Source organism: Sceloporus undulatus, chromosome 2 (genome assembly GCF_019175285.1).
Source record: "Sceloporus undulatus isolate JIND9_A2432 ecotype Alabama chromosome 2, SceUnd_v1.1, whole genome shotgun sequence".
Lineage (NCBI taxonomy): Eukaryota > Metazoa > Chordata > Lepidosauria > Squamata > Phrynosomatidae > Sceloporus > Sceloporus undulatus.
This window is the reverse complement of record NC_056523.1, coordinates 2,591,744-2,606,659: the sequence shown is the minus strand read 5'-3', so window position 1 is coordinate 2,606,659 and position 14,916 is coordinate 2,591,744. Positions and strand designations below refer to the sequence as shown.

At 47.7% G+C, this 14,916-nt stretch overlaps 1 protein-coding gene and 1 pseudogene across 1 annotated transcript in view; one reads left to right on the top strand and one right to left on the bottom strand.

The window, feature by feature from the left end:
* LOC121923054 overlaps window positions 1-14,916 on the bottom strand; it is a 173,083-nt pseudogene that overhangs the window by 60,346 nt on the left and 97,821 nt on the right.
* Window positions 1-14,916, top strand: part of LOC121923045 (zinc finger protein 554-like) — a 36,027-nt gene that overhangs the window by 2,423 nt on the left and 18,688 nt on the right. The gene's annotated exons all lie outside the window — the stretch shown is intronic.

The following is a 14,916-nucleotide window of genomic DNA, read 5'->3' as shown; positions in this document are numbered from 1 at the left end:
AAGAAGCAAAAGTCCACGGTGAGAGCTTTTCCTTCTGGGTCCAAGATGAGAAGAATCTGGCTCTAGGCTGCCTTTTTTGAGTCTCGGATGACTTCAGGAATAAAGGCTGAAAATATGGTGGTTGCCCAGATTTAATTTGAGCAGGATGTGGGGAGTATCTGCTTTCTGATAAAGTGGAAATCTCAGTCCCTGAGCATCTCAAAGAGTGATTATGTGTTAAAACCCTGGCTCCCCGTGGTGCCAGGTTTTAAAGAAGTGTCAGGTTCCTGCTGGCATTGCCAGACATCCTTACTTCACCGGGGTGACTCAAATGTCAGAGTCTGGCCCTGATGTGTCAGAGTCAGAATGGACTTCCACCCACCCACAAGTAGCCAGTTTTTGCTCAAGGGTGAACACTTAGCATTGCGAATTTCAGTTAATTTTATTCCAAGTCAAGAGAACAATTATTAGCATAGCATTGTGCCCACGAGTATACAGGTAGGAATATAACAGTAGCAGTTGGTTTTCATGTTTGTTTCACATTCTGTGTCTGCTCTCCATACACATACACACACATGTGCTTGAATTCCATTATAAATGAAAGCAGAGTTTCCAGAATTCAAGATGTTCTTGCTATGGGCTCCATGGAATGGGTTTATGTTTCGGCAACTAAAATAAATGTATACCAAGTATTAACACAAGTGGTCATTCTGTATCCACCTTTTTGAGCTCTTATTTGTATGTCACTTTTACTCAATTGATTTATGTGCTGCTGACTTTTTACTAGCTTAATTTGGGTGGAAATCCATACCACACAAGCCCAAACCCCTTCCCAAAGACCGTTGCTATTTTCTCATTCTCTAAATTCCATGTCTTTTGAATCCTGATCTGCGGTTTACAGAACCTCTTGTCGGAAGTCCACTCTGAATTCCTTAGGCGAGAGAAGCTTCCATTGGATCCCAGGCAGAGTCCCCAACGGAGAGTGATCAAGCAGAATGTGATGGAGCGGGCCTTGCGAGGTAAGGATGCCTCTTTGTTGTTTTGTTTCTTCAAGTCATTTCCATCTTAGGCAAAACTAAAAGCTTTACAGGATTTTTTTTTTTTTTTTTGGGGCCAGATTTGTTTAGAGGAGGTTTTCCCTTGCCTGACTCAGAGACTGTGCTTGCCAGGTCACCCAGGAAGTTTCCATGGCAGAGAGGGAATTCGAACCTTGGTCCCCTAGAATTTAGCCTAGCACGGAAACTACTGTAGCATGCTGGCTCTAATTTCCCCAATGAAAGCTGTTGGCTGTCTTGTCTGATGAAGGACATCTATTCAGCTCATGAGTGGAAGTGAATTATGCATGCTAGATGCATCTGTAGATGTGCATTTATTTGTAAAAAGATTGCCATTCCACATCAGAGGTGTATATGTTCGTGGCGATCTCCACAAGCAGAGAGTTATCTCTCCACCTTTGATGTAGATTTTGGTACGTTTTTGTTCATTCCATTCATAAGCACACACACACACTTGTCACACACACCAACACACGATTTACAGAAACAAACAAAACCAGAAAGAAGGAGGGGCTTGAATTTGTTATTAACTATCCAGCTAAATAATCCCAGCTGAAACATGGCGGTTTACAAACCGCCCTTTGGGGGGCCTGTTCCCGCCCCTTTCCCCGCCAGATCGGGGCCTCAGCTGCCACAGCAGAGTCTCTGAGGCCCCAATCCGCTGCTTTCCAGGCCGCGGGGAAGCGGCAAAGGCCGCTTCCCTGTGGCTGGAAAGGGGTGTCCTTGGGACGTCATGCCCCAAGGACACCCGATGGCGGCAGGACAAACAGAAAGGGGCCGCTTGGCCCCTTTCTGCTTTGCGTCGCTGGCTCAGCTGTCTAAAGGCTGAGCCCAGCGACGCACAGTTGGAAGAGCTCTGAAACAGAGCTCCTTCCAGGCGCGCAGAAAGGGCCCCAGACGACCCCTCAGAGCGGCGTGAAGACGTCACTTCGGCACCTCTCCGTTGGGAACGGCGTGGTTGTGATGTCCTAATGGCGGCACCCATTAAATGGGTGCCGCCATTTTTACATACCAGGTACGTACTAGGGTTAGGCATCTCTAGTAGGTACCTGGTACGTACTTTGCGCGCGTCTTGAACACACCAGAACAACTATAATATCTTTCCGAAAAAGAAACGTGAGGGAGTTAGGTATTTTCATTTGCATAACCTCATGGGGTTGCATTCATTTGGAGTGATCTTGGTTGTCACTAGCAACCCTCCTCTTTCAGTTAATTTTTCTGTGAGTGTGATGTTCCATAGCTTTGTGTTCTTATCCATATCGGGACTTTGCCCTGTCAACTCAAGGCCATTTCATCCTCACAACAACAACCCTGCAAGGTAAGTCAGTGTATGTAGAAATAACAAACATTTCTATACTGCTATTGATGTACTCAGCAGTTTACAAAGTGTAAGCTAATTGCCCCCAACAAGCTGGATACTCATTTTAGCGACCTACAGAAGGGTAAATAAATAAAAATAAAACTTTAATTATATCCCACTTTTTGTTTCCACAATCAAGGCAGCATACATCTTTAACAAATACAATATATACAATTCCCCCCCTAAAAAGGATTAAACAATTCCATCCATTAAAATACAGACAATAAAACTAAAAACAATACTACAAAAATAAAATAACGGTGGGCAGAGTCTTCTGTGATATGACTGGGGGGGGCGTTACATGGCTGGGATCTTTCCGGGGAGGATGCTAGGCTGAGTTGATCTGGAGCCCCTGGCTGGTATTGAACTTACAGCCTGTAGAGTAGGTGGTTGATTTCGGTGTGTGCTCAGTGGGAACTGGACTGGATTTCCCAATCGGATGTCCTAACCCGGCATCACATTTGTTTTGGTAGTTTTTTTGTGCCTTCAAGTCGTTTCTGACCTATAGCAACTGCAAGGCAGCAGGCGTAGTGGTTGGAGTGTTAGACTGTGACAAGTGGAGACCAGGGTTCGAATCCCTGCTCGTGTACATATTATTGGGGTTATTACTGCCTTTCAGGTTTTTCTTGTGAAACAGTGGGACATAGTTGCCTGATGTGCTTGCAGAACCACAATACTGTCCATTCAGTTGTATGTTTGGTGCAAACAATGTCTTCTCTTTTAAATTTCATTTATAATGATGGTATTCTAAAATGTGGGTGTAGGATTGCATGCTTCATGACATTATGCTCCAGACATAGTGCTGCAACTAGACACTGAAAATGTGTACATTTTCTCCCAGCCCTCTTTCACCACCCTTCCAATGAAATGCGGCTAAAATAATTTCAGCTGTGCAGAGGACAAAGAGGAAATGGGGGCCGGGTGGGCATAACAGACTTTGTAAATGGACTGTCTTTCAGAACGCTTTGTTAACGGAGGTAGACCTGTACGTCCTTTGTTTAAGACTAGAATAGTAATCTCTGACGCAGGTGATGTGACCAGCTTCCCCCATGTTGGTCTCTCCTACAAATCTGGAATGATCCTACCAACAAGGACTCAGGCCATTCCCTTTGTGGTGGACCAGACCTAGATCAGGTAAGGAAAGGAATCCTGGAACAAGAGGACTGGAGCGTCTGGGTTCCCAGATCACATGCCTTTCAGTTCTATGTGAGAATTTTCACTTTGTTGGGTTTAATTGTATTTTTTTTTTTATCTTCCAATAGATAGTTTATTGTAAAAATTTACCATTTCTCTGTTCCCAAGGGAGAGACGTTGAGATATGAAAACAAAGAATGGGAGAGAATCCAACTTTTTTTTTAATCTATCTTGGCCCAGGAGTTGAGGGCTTACCTCTGAAATGTCCAGGTTTGAATCCCTTTGTCTTCAGCCTTTATTTTTCTTGAATTAGAGTGTGCTCCTTTTTCTCTAACTTTTCTAGACGCACAACATGCTCCCCAGAGAGTGGTGAGTCTCCTCTTGGAGGTGTTTAAATAAAAGCTGGATAGCTACTGCCAGGGGTGTTTTGACGGTGTATTTTGGCATGGTAGGGTTGGATTGGGTGGCCCTCAGCTCTCTTAATCTGAATACCCACAACTGGCAACATCCTTTTTTGATGCTGAAGTGAGAAGAAAGGGGGAAATGGGAGAGAAGAAAGAAACTGGGGCATTTAAAATCCACTTGAAAAGTGAGACAAAAGAGGATAATTGGCATGGTCCTTCAAAAATTGGCAAAGTTGAAGATATGCCATAAAACTCTACAACCCTACCCCAAAACTGGAAAAAAAAAATAACAAACAAAAACACCAGCTGGAATTGGCAACATGGCAGTTTTAAAGTAACCCAGTATCATCTGCCCTGGCATGCTGAAATGCACCACTTTTTGGCCTGCCACCCCATCTGCAGTTGCCTAACCCCTGGATAAATTCTGCTGTGTAAGACCTTTAGCATTTTGTTCCTCAGTTTGTGGTGTAATGTTTCTTTGAAGCCTTTTATGAAGCTGTAGACTATGTCATGGGCTGAGGCTCCTGCATTTGTCCAGACTCGTACATGATATAATAATAAATAAATTGTTTTTTATAGCCCACCTTTCTTGAGATCAAGTGGGGTTACAACATCTAGGAACAGCAAGTGCTCTGGCTATGTTGTGGGTTGTGGAGGAATCAATCTCACCATTGGCTGCCTTTGGAGCTGTATCAGCCTGTGAATCCCTTATTCTAATTGCCACAACTGGCAGCCATCTGATGTCCAGAGTGAGCAAAGAACCTTTGTCTCTGTCTCTTAGGGTCTGGTGACTTTTGAGGCTGTGGCCGTGTCCTTTCTCCCCAGAGGATGGGTCCTGCTGGATGCGGACCCGAGAGCCCGGCACAGGCAGATCAACAACAGAGATTCATGGGATCATGGCCTCTTTGGTAAGGCTTCTCTTTCCCTAGATGATTATGTCTTCTTCTTTAACATTCATTTATAATGATGGCATAACATGCAAAATACGTTGAAGCGGGTCGGATTCAGGCCCAAATGGGAAAGGGATGACCCCTGTATATGCGGACATGAAGAAAACCGTGAGCTTATGGGCTGACTTGGGTAAGATTCTCTTGTTTGCTTGTTGATTAACATTTTCCATTCTAAAGTGTGGTGTGGGGATTGGGTGCTTCTGTGAAGCAAAGAAGCTATGCTGACAGTAGCACAACTGATAGGAGGGTCTCCAAACAGACAGGCTTTGTGAAGAACCAGACAAAATGTGCCAGAACTAGTGGGCAGCAGCAAATAATGGTGTATGGATAGGTGACACAATGGATGGCCTCTCTCCAAGACTGAAGAGAGAGGACAAGTATGAGTAGTACTGTGTCTAATGATGCAGCTGGACTCAAGATTAAAGGACATTCAGGCTGTTGGCCTGCACAGAGATGAAAGAAAGTCCCAGGCTGCACAATATCAATAGGAAAAGAGGGAGGCCACAATTACAGGTGGACGGATTCAATCCAGGAAGCACGGCCCTGAGTTTGCAAAGACCTGCAGGGCAGTTGATGGCTTGAGATTTTGAGATCTGACCCTTCACCATTTTGGTTGATTTCCTCTGACATGGTCCAGCTCCTCAACATCCTTTTTGAATTGTGGTATCCACCCAGAACGGACAGAGTAGCAGTGAGACGACTGACCAAGACAGAATAGAGTGGTACTATTCTTTTCCTTGATCTAGACACTATACGCCTATTGATGCAGCAGATTCACATTGGCCTTTTTAGCTGTAACATCACATTTTGTGATTCATGTCAGCTTGTGGTTTACTAGGACTTCTAGATCCTTTTCAATGATAATAATAATAATATTTATTTATTTATTTATTTATAGCCCACCAATCAGAAGGAATCCAGGCAGGTTACAGCAAATAAAAATACAGAGCATACAATACAATAAAATAGAAAAGATAAGATAAGATAAAAGAGAGCAACTGTAAGTCACAGAATTCACAGCTACCTGATGGAATTGGGCCTGTCTTTTTTCACTCCTCCCAGGTGCTGTGACAGTTGGCACGAAGGAGGGCTCTCTCTTGAGGCAGTCTTGTGAGACCCATCCTATATCTAGAGTCCTCTGAGGATGTAGGGGACATTTAGCCCCTTTTGGGGGGGGATCCTTGGGTCATTTCCATTTCTTTTTTTAAAAAAGAAAGAATTTAAACAGGACATAAAAAAAAAAAAAAGAAACTCTTCCTCAGTTCCTCCTTGACATCAAATGCCCCAGGGGGCTGAAAGTATACTGTAGTGTAAATGCTTCCCATACTGCCTTATAGAGCATTGGGGACAATTTTTTTAATAGTGGTGTGGTGCTTCACCTCTCTGAGATCTCCTGGAAAGATGAATATAGGTCTGGCTCCCACTGTAACTCATCTTGCTTTGTAGATATGCATTTTTTAATACACTGAGTAAAAGAACCAGGTGGGGAGAGAAGGAAGCCAGAAATTGGGGAGAAAAAGGTTTCTAGCATGGTTTTTTAAAAAATTAAATCAGTTCCGTGTCCAAAAAAAAGCAATATTTGGATATTCACACACACACACACACACACACACACGAACGCTACCAGGGTATCATCAGTATGTAGAGAAGTTCCCGTGTTTTAAAGCTTAGAAAGCTTGTCCCTTATAGGGCTGACAGGTGACTCTTATTATAAGGAGTGTTCCCGCTTGGTGGCAGCCTGAAATGTTTTCCTTTATTTAGACAGAATAAGAAACCCAATTGCTGATTTATTGTGTGGGCCCTTGATAAAGACAGAAATGTGTGCCTCGTGGTAAGTGTGCCCCCCCCTGAGGGTGGAAGCTCCACCCCCAGCACACAGCCCGCCCGGAGGGTGGAAGCTCCACCCCGGCAATTTGGCCCCGCCCCGGAGGGTCGAAGCTCCACCCCCAGCTCGTGGGCCCCCCCCCCAGTCGCCTGAGGGACAGCAACCCGGCCCCCGGCTCAAAAAGGTTGCCTACCCCTGTGTAGACAATGCTTTTAATTGTACGAGAAATGACTACCTAAGTTAACTGAAATCAATAATTTAATTTGGTATTTAGGTAGAGCACTTAATCCTGGATATCATGAATTTACTCTCTGTCCCTTCCTGCATTTTGCAATTCTAGCACCAAAACCAGCCAGGCACCATGTGTGGCTTACAGAACACCTGTTTTCCCCTCCTCCCTGAGATTCCCTGCGTATCCACAGGATCCATCTTTACTGAGCATGAAGCTCAACTGGACTTGGGCTCAATCCCAGCTCAGACAGGAAGCGCCCCTCCTTCAGACTTTCTCACTCACAATCCATACATTCTCAGCACCCATGCTGTGTGTGTCTGAGAGCAGATGCCCCTTGGAAGGCCTCAAACAAGAGAGGAAAGCAACAATCCAGGCAGCCCAGATGTTTGCCCCCAGGTCATGATCTTCACATATTGAGCAGATCCCTTGGCCGTCATGACAGATACCATTAATTTTTTGTTGTAGCTCAATAAATGGGCATAGCAGGTGAAACAAAACTAAAATCAATAGCATGATAAGTGGTGTCAGATTGTAAAAGCCTAAGCAGCATCATAATATGAAAAAATGGAAAGGCATTCACTCAGAGCATAAAAGAGCAAGTGAGGGGAAATATAATGTTTGTTTGATTTATAAAGTGTGATCTCTGATATTTCGGTTGGAAGTTGGACCATAGACTAATGGTGGAAGACTCAAGAAGGTGAACCTCTAGGCATCTAGAAGTTCTCCAGCACAAATCATGATCACCATTTCCGGAGGTGGTGGGATTGGGAGAAAGCCTTCCCTTGAAGATTGTAAGACTCACGGCGCCTTATGAGAGATACAGGCATAAGATATGGGACCTAAGGCATAAGAAGAAGCATAGCATCTCTCCTTTTGTCTGATAATAATTTGTCTTTAAGATTGTTTGGCTTTAATCCATTCCCATACTACTCTGAAATTCTTTTCATACAAATGTGCAAATTATTATTTTTTTGGTTCTTTTTCACAGTCAGAAAACTGGAGGAAAAGATATGTATGTTCTAAGTTAGGAAGCTTCTAAGCAAAAACCTGAAGTTATAAGCAAGCTCAACATTCAGAAGAAGAAAATAATATCAGAAAGAAGCCTACAACCAAAATATATCTGGGAAATGTTTTCCTCAAAATACGGCACTTGTGCCTTGCAAGAGGCTCCATGCGGTAAAAAAGCACTTTAGTTGTGAAAGTTCTGTGAAAGATTTTTGATTATAAATTGTACAGTGTGAACACCATGAACCCACACAATAAGGAAACCCACAAAGCCGAAGTGTGGGAATGCTTTACATACCGTTTACACTTATGGCACATTGGAAAGTGCACAGAGACCTAGTGAGCCACCAGATAAACCACACAGGAGAAAAACCCTATAAATGTCAGGAGTGTGGCAAACGTTTTACTCAAAGGCGTGGCTTATGGACATCGGAGGGTGCATACAGGCAAGAAACCTTACAGAGTCAGGGAATGGGAAAGGCTTTGGTCAAAAAGCAGGCCTTTGAAAGCAACACCACACAAGCAAGAAAACTATAAATGTGGGGAGTGTGGAGAGGTTTTTGCTTACAAGTCCAACTGGAAGACACCAAAAAGTCCACACAGGAACAACCATACAAATGCCAGCAGTGTGGAAAGGTTTTTGCTCAACAAGTCATGTCTTGAGAGACATCAGAAAGTCCACACAAGAGAGAAACCATATAAAGCAGCAATGTGGGAAAGATTTTGCTTGCAAGTCATATCTTTTGGGACATCGAGAGTCCACACAGGAGAGAAACCAACACATGCCAGTTTGTTGGAAAATGTTTGCTCACAAGTCATCCTTGTGACTCATCAGAGAATCCACACAGGAGAGAAAACATACAACTGCATGCAGTGTGGAAATGTTTTGCTCAGAAGTCATATCTGACTATCACCTAAGAGTCCACACGAGAGAAACCGGACAAATGTGATTCAGTGTGGGAAATGCTTTTCAGAAGTCGCACCTTCAGTATCACCTTGCCTCTGCCTGACTCAGGAGGAAACCTTCTGCCAAGGCCACTGCCTGGGAACAGGTCTCTGCCCCACATTCCCTGACCCAGTTCTTCATCTCTGGGGGCAGGATGGTCAGGAACTGCTCCAAGATCACCAGGTCCAGGATCTCATTTTTTGTGCATCGCTCTGGCTTTAGCCACTGACGGCAGAGATGGTGGAGTTGGCTGCAAACTTCTCGGGGGCCCTCGCCCTCCTCATAGGAGAAGTGTCTGAAGTGTTGGCACTGCATCTCAGAGCTGGCAAGCTTCTCTCCCAGGGACCTTTGGACTGTCCTCTCCCAGAATTCCTCGCTGCTCTCAGCACTGAGGTCATCAGAGCCTCTTTCTCCTTTAGGACCAGCTGCATCTGATTTATCCATTTATGTTGTATTACACCAATAAAACTACAAACAGGATCAAAATTATTCCTCCTCAGTCTATCTCAGGGCAAAGATGTCCCTAAGATGCTCTGCTGAAACACCTGTAAAGCCAAAACATTGTTGTTAGTATAGATAAGATCAAGTAGCACCATCAATGTACAATGTACAGAACACCATCAATGTATCTTGTTGTGTTAAGAATTATTACCCCAGTCCAAGTACCCTAGTCCCCTCTGATCTTGGAGGTTAAGCAGGGTCAGCCCTGGTTAGTACTTGGATGGGAGATCACCAACAAATACCAAGTGCTATAGGCTCTATTTCAGAGGAAGGAATTGGCAAAACAATCTCTGAGAGTACTTTGGCTAATAAAACCCTATGAAGTTCATGGGGTCACCACAAGTTGACAAGTGACTTGAAGGCACACACATACACATAGGGAAGAAGAAATTTGTGAGGCTTCCAATAGCAAACAGGTCTCTTCCCTGAAGGAAAGGCAGGTTGAGTTTTTTCACTGGAGAGCCAGCATCAATAGCATGAAAAGCATCAATACTGTGAATAGCCATTTAAAATCATATCTAATGAAAACAAAAACAGTACAGTATGCTATTATCACGCTTAACATTCAATATTATATTTTATACCGCGCAGAATATCTAGAACCAGTATGGAGTAGTGGTTTGAGTGTTGGACTACAACTCTGGAAATTGGGCTTTGATTTCTTGCTCAGCCATGGAAACCCACTGGGTGATCATCATAAGTCAGTGTCATCATAAGTCAGATAGGACTTGAAGGCAGACAAAAGTATATAATATATAATTCCATCATATTTATCCTATTATCCTACATTCTATATTCACTGAAATCTCATTGTAGCTCCCACTCATTTCATCAGGTGCCCTGCCTCAATAGAAGGGGGCTCAGGCGGGTTACGGACTGCCATTTCGGACGTCTCAGGACATCCCAGTTTGAAAAAGGGGCGTCTCTTCTAGACGCCCCTACTCCTATTACGGACGGAGTCTGTAACAAATGGTGGCAGCCGTTCCACATGGCCGCCGCCATTTTGACGTTGCGTGGCGGAAGTGACGCCGTGAGTGCGCGACTAGCGCCTCGCGGCGTCTCTTCCGGGCCGCAAGAAGGAGCACAATTTTCACGCTCCTTCTTGGCAGCATCCGGGAACCTCGCCGTTTGGCTGCTGCGGTTCCCAGACGCTGCAACCGGCGGCAGCAGCAGACCGCTGCTTCTCAGCAGTCTGTAACGCACCTCAGTTTCTGACTCCCAGAGCTAAGAGCCTCCTTGAAGGAACAGAGCCAATATTTGGGGCCACTTAAGGAAAAAGAGGAAAAAGAGAGAGAGCTTGGCAAGAAGATTAAGGGGGGTGCCTTTCATTGCATGGCACCTGCCATCCTGGGGGAAAAAGGGGTCAAGAGGGAGGAAAGAAGGAGGTAATTTCTTTCTCTTCTCCCCAGAGCTCAGGTGTGCGGCTCCCATCACTCATGTAGGGAAACCCAAAGAGCTTCTCTGGATCTCCTTGTGAATAGGAAAGAAGAAAAACCCATCATGCAGTCCCAGGAAGAAAAAGCAGAGGGGGCCGCCTTACCCTGAAATGCAGCCCCCCCCCTTCCAGCCTCTCTGGGGAGCAGAGCTTTTGTTTTTAGACCCTTGAAGGGGGGGGGGCTTGTTTCCTCCCTCCCTCCCCAGAGAACCTTTTCCAGCTCCTTCCATTCCTTGAAGATGACTCCTCCCAAGAAACCACCCACTGCCCTCCCCCCCCCCCCCACACACAAGGGTCTCCTTCTCTTTCAACTTCTCCCTCTAGCCAACTTCCTTCTCCTTCCATCATGGGAAGACCTGTTTTTCAGGGTAGGGAAGAGGGCTTTAAACAAAGAGAAAGGAGGGAAGTAGGGTCTCCCTTCCTAAGGGGAAGATAGGAACTGGGATCCCTTTCTCCCCAGCTGGGAGACCAGAAAGGTCTTCCCCGCCCCCACAAGTCATATTTAGGGCACCCCCATGTGCCCCCGCCCCTTACTACTCCTTCTCCCACTGGACTCTTCCCTCTGCTCCCTTTCCCAGCTCCTGATCTTTCCAAACATTCCTTGCCTCTCTCTAGGAATCTGATCCCTCCGCTCTCTCTCCCCTTGAAGGAGGACTCTCTAGGAATCTGATCCCTCTGCCTATCCTCCTTAGAGGAACACTCTTAGGATCTGAGCACTGCTCTCTCTCCCGCTTTGATGAGGACTCTCTAGAATCTGAGTCTCTTGTTCTATCCTCCCTTTATGAACTCTCTAGGAATCGAGCTCTCTGTTCTATCCTCCCTTTGATGAGGACGTCTCGAGAATCTGGAGCTCTCTCTGTTCTATCCTCCCTTTGATGAGGACTCTCTGGAACTGAGCTCTCTGTTCTATCCTCCCTTTGATGAGGACTCTCTAGGAATCTGAACTCTGTTCTATCCTCCCTTGAGGAAGACTCTCTAGGAATCTGAGCCTTCTGCCTATCCTCCCTTTGAGGAAGACTCTCTAGGAATCTGAGCCTCGCTGCTTCTATCCTCCCCTGATGAGGACTCTTAGGAATCTGAGCCTTGCTCTACCCCTTGATGAGGACTCTCTAGGAATCAGCTTTTGCTCTATCTTTAGAGGAACACTCTCTAGGAATCTGAGCCTCTGCTCTCTCTCCCCTTGGGAGTAGGACTATCTGAGGAATCTGAGCCCTCTGCTCTATCCTCTCTTAGAGGAACACTCTCTAGGAATCTGAGCATCTGCTCTCTCCTCCCTTGCAGACTCTGATAGGGATTCTGAGCCTTTTTGTAGTTCTATCTATATACAGTAATTATTTTTAACTATTGTACTGCATAGTTTATATTTGTTGGTGCTTCTTCCTTCCTCTCTCTCTGTCTGTATACAATATATGTGGACTATATGCCTTTAGCAGTTCTGGCTAGTTTTTGTTGTTCTTTTACTTGTAAGGTATTATGTTACTACTGATGGCACAACATAATAAGTGATGATAGTGGTGTCTATCCTGTCTAAGGACATGAGAAGCAGAGCATGGCCAATCCTTTTTTCTATCTCAGCAGATGCTATGTGATTTTAGGAATTCTTCATGTGGCATGCTGGAATGAAAAGACCCACAGTTCAGCCATGTGTTTTATAAATAACACTAATCACACAGGTAGGGTTGCCATAACTGAGGAGATCAGAAACGGGAACAATGTAGGACAAGGCTTTAAAATGTAGGACCTTTTTTTTTTTAAAGGTCCTACATTTTAAAAACCTGTGTCCTCCTGCTCCTTCCCGGCTTGGGAGGAAGGCTTCGGCCTCACTCTGCAGGCCAGGAAGGATGCAAGGGCTGCTCCTCATCGCGGTGATACACGCGGTGGGAAGCAGCTCCTCCCGGCCCACACTCCCTTCCCCAGCCTTGGTAGAGGCTGTGGGCCTCATAGAGGCCGGGAAGGAGAGGAGGAGAGCGCCGCGATCGGCGCGATCGACGCGATCTCGCGAGTGGCCCCCACTCCTTCCTGGCCTCTGTGGAGGCTTGGGCCTCCACAGAGGCCGGGAAGGAGGGTGGAGAGCCCCCTTGATCGCGCGCGATCGCGGGCGGCCCCCACTCTCCTTCCTGGCCTCTGTGGAGGCTTGGGCCTCCACAGAAGCTGGGAAGGAGGGGGTGGAGAGCGCCGCCCGCGATCGGCGCGATCGCGGGCGGCCCCCACTCCCTTCCCTGGCTCTGTGGAGGCTTGGGCCTCCATAGAGGCCGGGAAGGAGGGTGGAGAGCGCCCGCAATCGGCGCGATCGCCACGATCGCGGGCGGGGCCCCCAGCTTCTTCCCAAGCCCAGAGGCCCTGGAAGAGTGCTCCGTGATCGCGGAGCCGCTTCCAGGGCCTCCGGAGGGGCCTGGGAGAGCTTCTCCAAGCCCCAGAGGCCTCGGGAGGACTGCTCCGCGACCGCGGAGCCGCTTCCAGGGCCTCCGGAGGGGCCTGGGAGAGCTTCTCCCAAGCCCCAGCCTTCCAGGCCCTTTCTGGAAGGGGGGTTGGTCCCGGGGGCGGGGCCAAAACCGGGGCGGGACTGTGTGGACCCGCCCCAAAACCGGGAAAGTCCCACCCCATGGCGGGAAGATATGGCAATGCCTACACACAGGCCTCTTTGTTTGGCCCTTCTATACGCGGATTTGAGCATCCGCAGATGGCCAAACCGGGAAGTTGTCCCAATGCGCCATTGGGAAACAACTTCCTTCTCCTCCCTCCTCCTCCTCGCTTCCCTCCCTCCCTCCCTTCCCCCTCTTATTTACCTTTTGGGCCTGGAGGCCTCTGGCGTGGCCGCTTGACCCTCCTTGCCGCCAACGCTAGAAAAGCCAGGTGGCGGTTATTGGAGGCAAAGAGGCCCCGCAGCACCGACCCACAGCCCTTCCATGGACACGGTGAGGAGGCCGAGTGGTAGTGCAGGAGGCCTTTAAGGCCTCCAGCGCCGGAACCCGGCCTCCTCAATGCCTCTGCGGAAGGGCAGATATGGTGTTGGCAGCGCAAGAGGCCCCCAGCACCAACACCCGGGCCTTCTGCAGTTGCTGGTGGCGAGGACACCTGGGGATTTGCGGTGAGGCCTTGAAGGCCTCTGGCGCTGCTGCGCTCTGGACTGCTGCCGTCACGCCAGGTCTTTCTTCCGCGGCGGTGTCGAGGAGGCACAGCGCAGCAGCGCCAGAGGCCTTCAAGGCCTCCCGCACTGCCACTCGGGCTTCCTCGCCCGCTGCCAGGGAAAGGCCGGGTGTCGGTGCTGGGGGGGCCTTGGTCCCAACACTGGTATCCAGCCCTTCTTTGGCAGCAGAGGCACCAGGAGGCCAGGTGCCAGCACTGGAGGCCTTAGAGACCTCCGGTTTGTGTTGTGCGGCTCTGCCTCCTCGCCACCGCCATGGGAAAGGCCCGGTGATGGTGCTGTTGGGGCCAAGAGGGCCTCCAACACTGCCATCGGGCCTTCCACAGCGGCAGCAAGGAGGCCAAGGTTGTGACCTCCGCCGCTGCTGCCGCCACAAGCTGGCTTTTCCCGCAGCGGCTGCGGCGGCCTAGGAAGCCAAGCAGCTGTGCCAGAGGCCTCCCAGGCCTCCAGCACCAGCACTCGGCCCGAAAAGGTAAGTAGAGATGAGGGAATGGGAGGGAGGGTTGGCAGGGAGGAGGGAAGCGAGGAAGGAAAGGGAGGAGAGGAGGGGAGGGCCAGTGACTTTTGTTCCCAATGGCGGTGCGCGTGCATGTGCACTGCATTGGGAACAAATGGGACTTGAGCATACGTGGATTTTGGTATCGTGTCTGGAATGGATTCTCCGCGTTATACACAAGGGCCCACTGTATACTAATGTACAATTTGACCTGCGTGTATAAGTTGGGCAAAGGTTCAGGGTCAAAAATCCTGGATGTTGAATAACTTGTGAATAAAAGTCGAGGGTTAAAACTTAGAGGGCTATAGGGGGAAATACCACTTCCATTACTCCTTCTCCTTCTGGGATCTCCTCCCAACCAATTCCCAGGTGCTGGAGGTTTTACATGGATTGGGAAAGGAAGCAAGTGGATTGAAATGGAGCGTTTTTTCCCCATAGGAAGCCAAGGT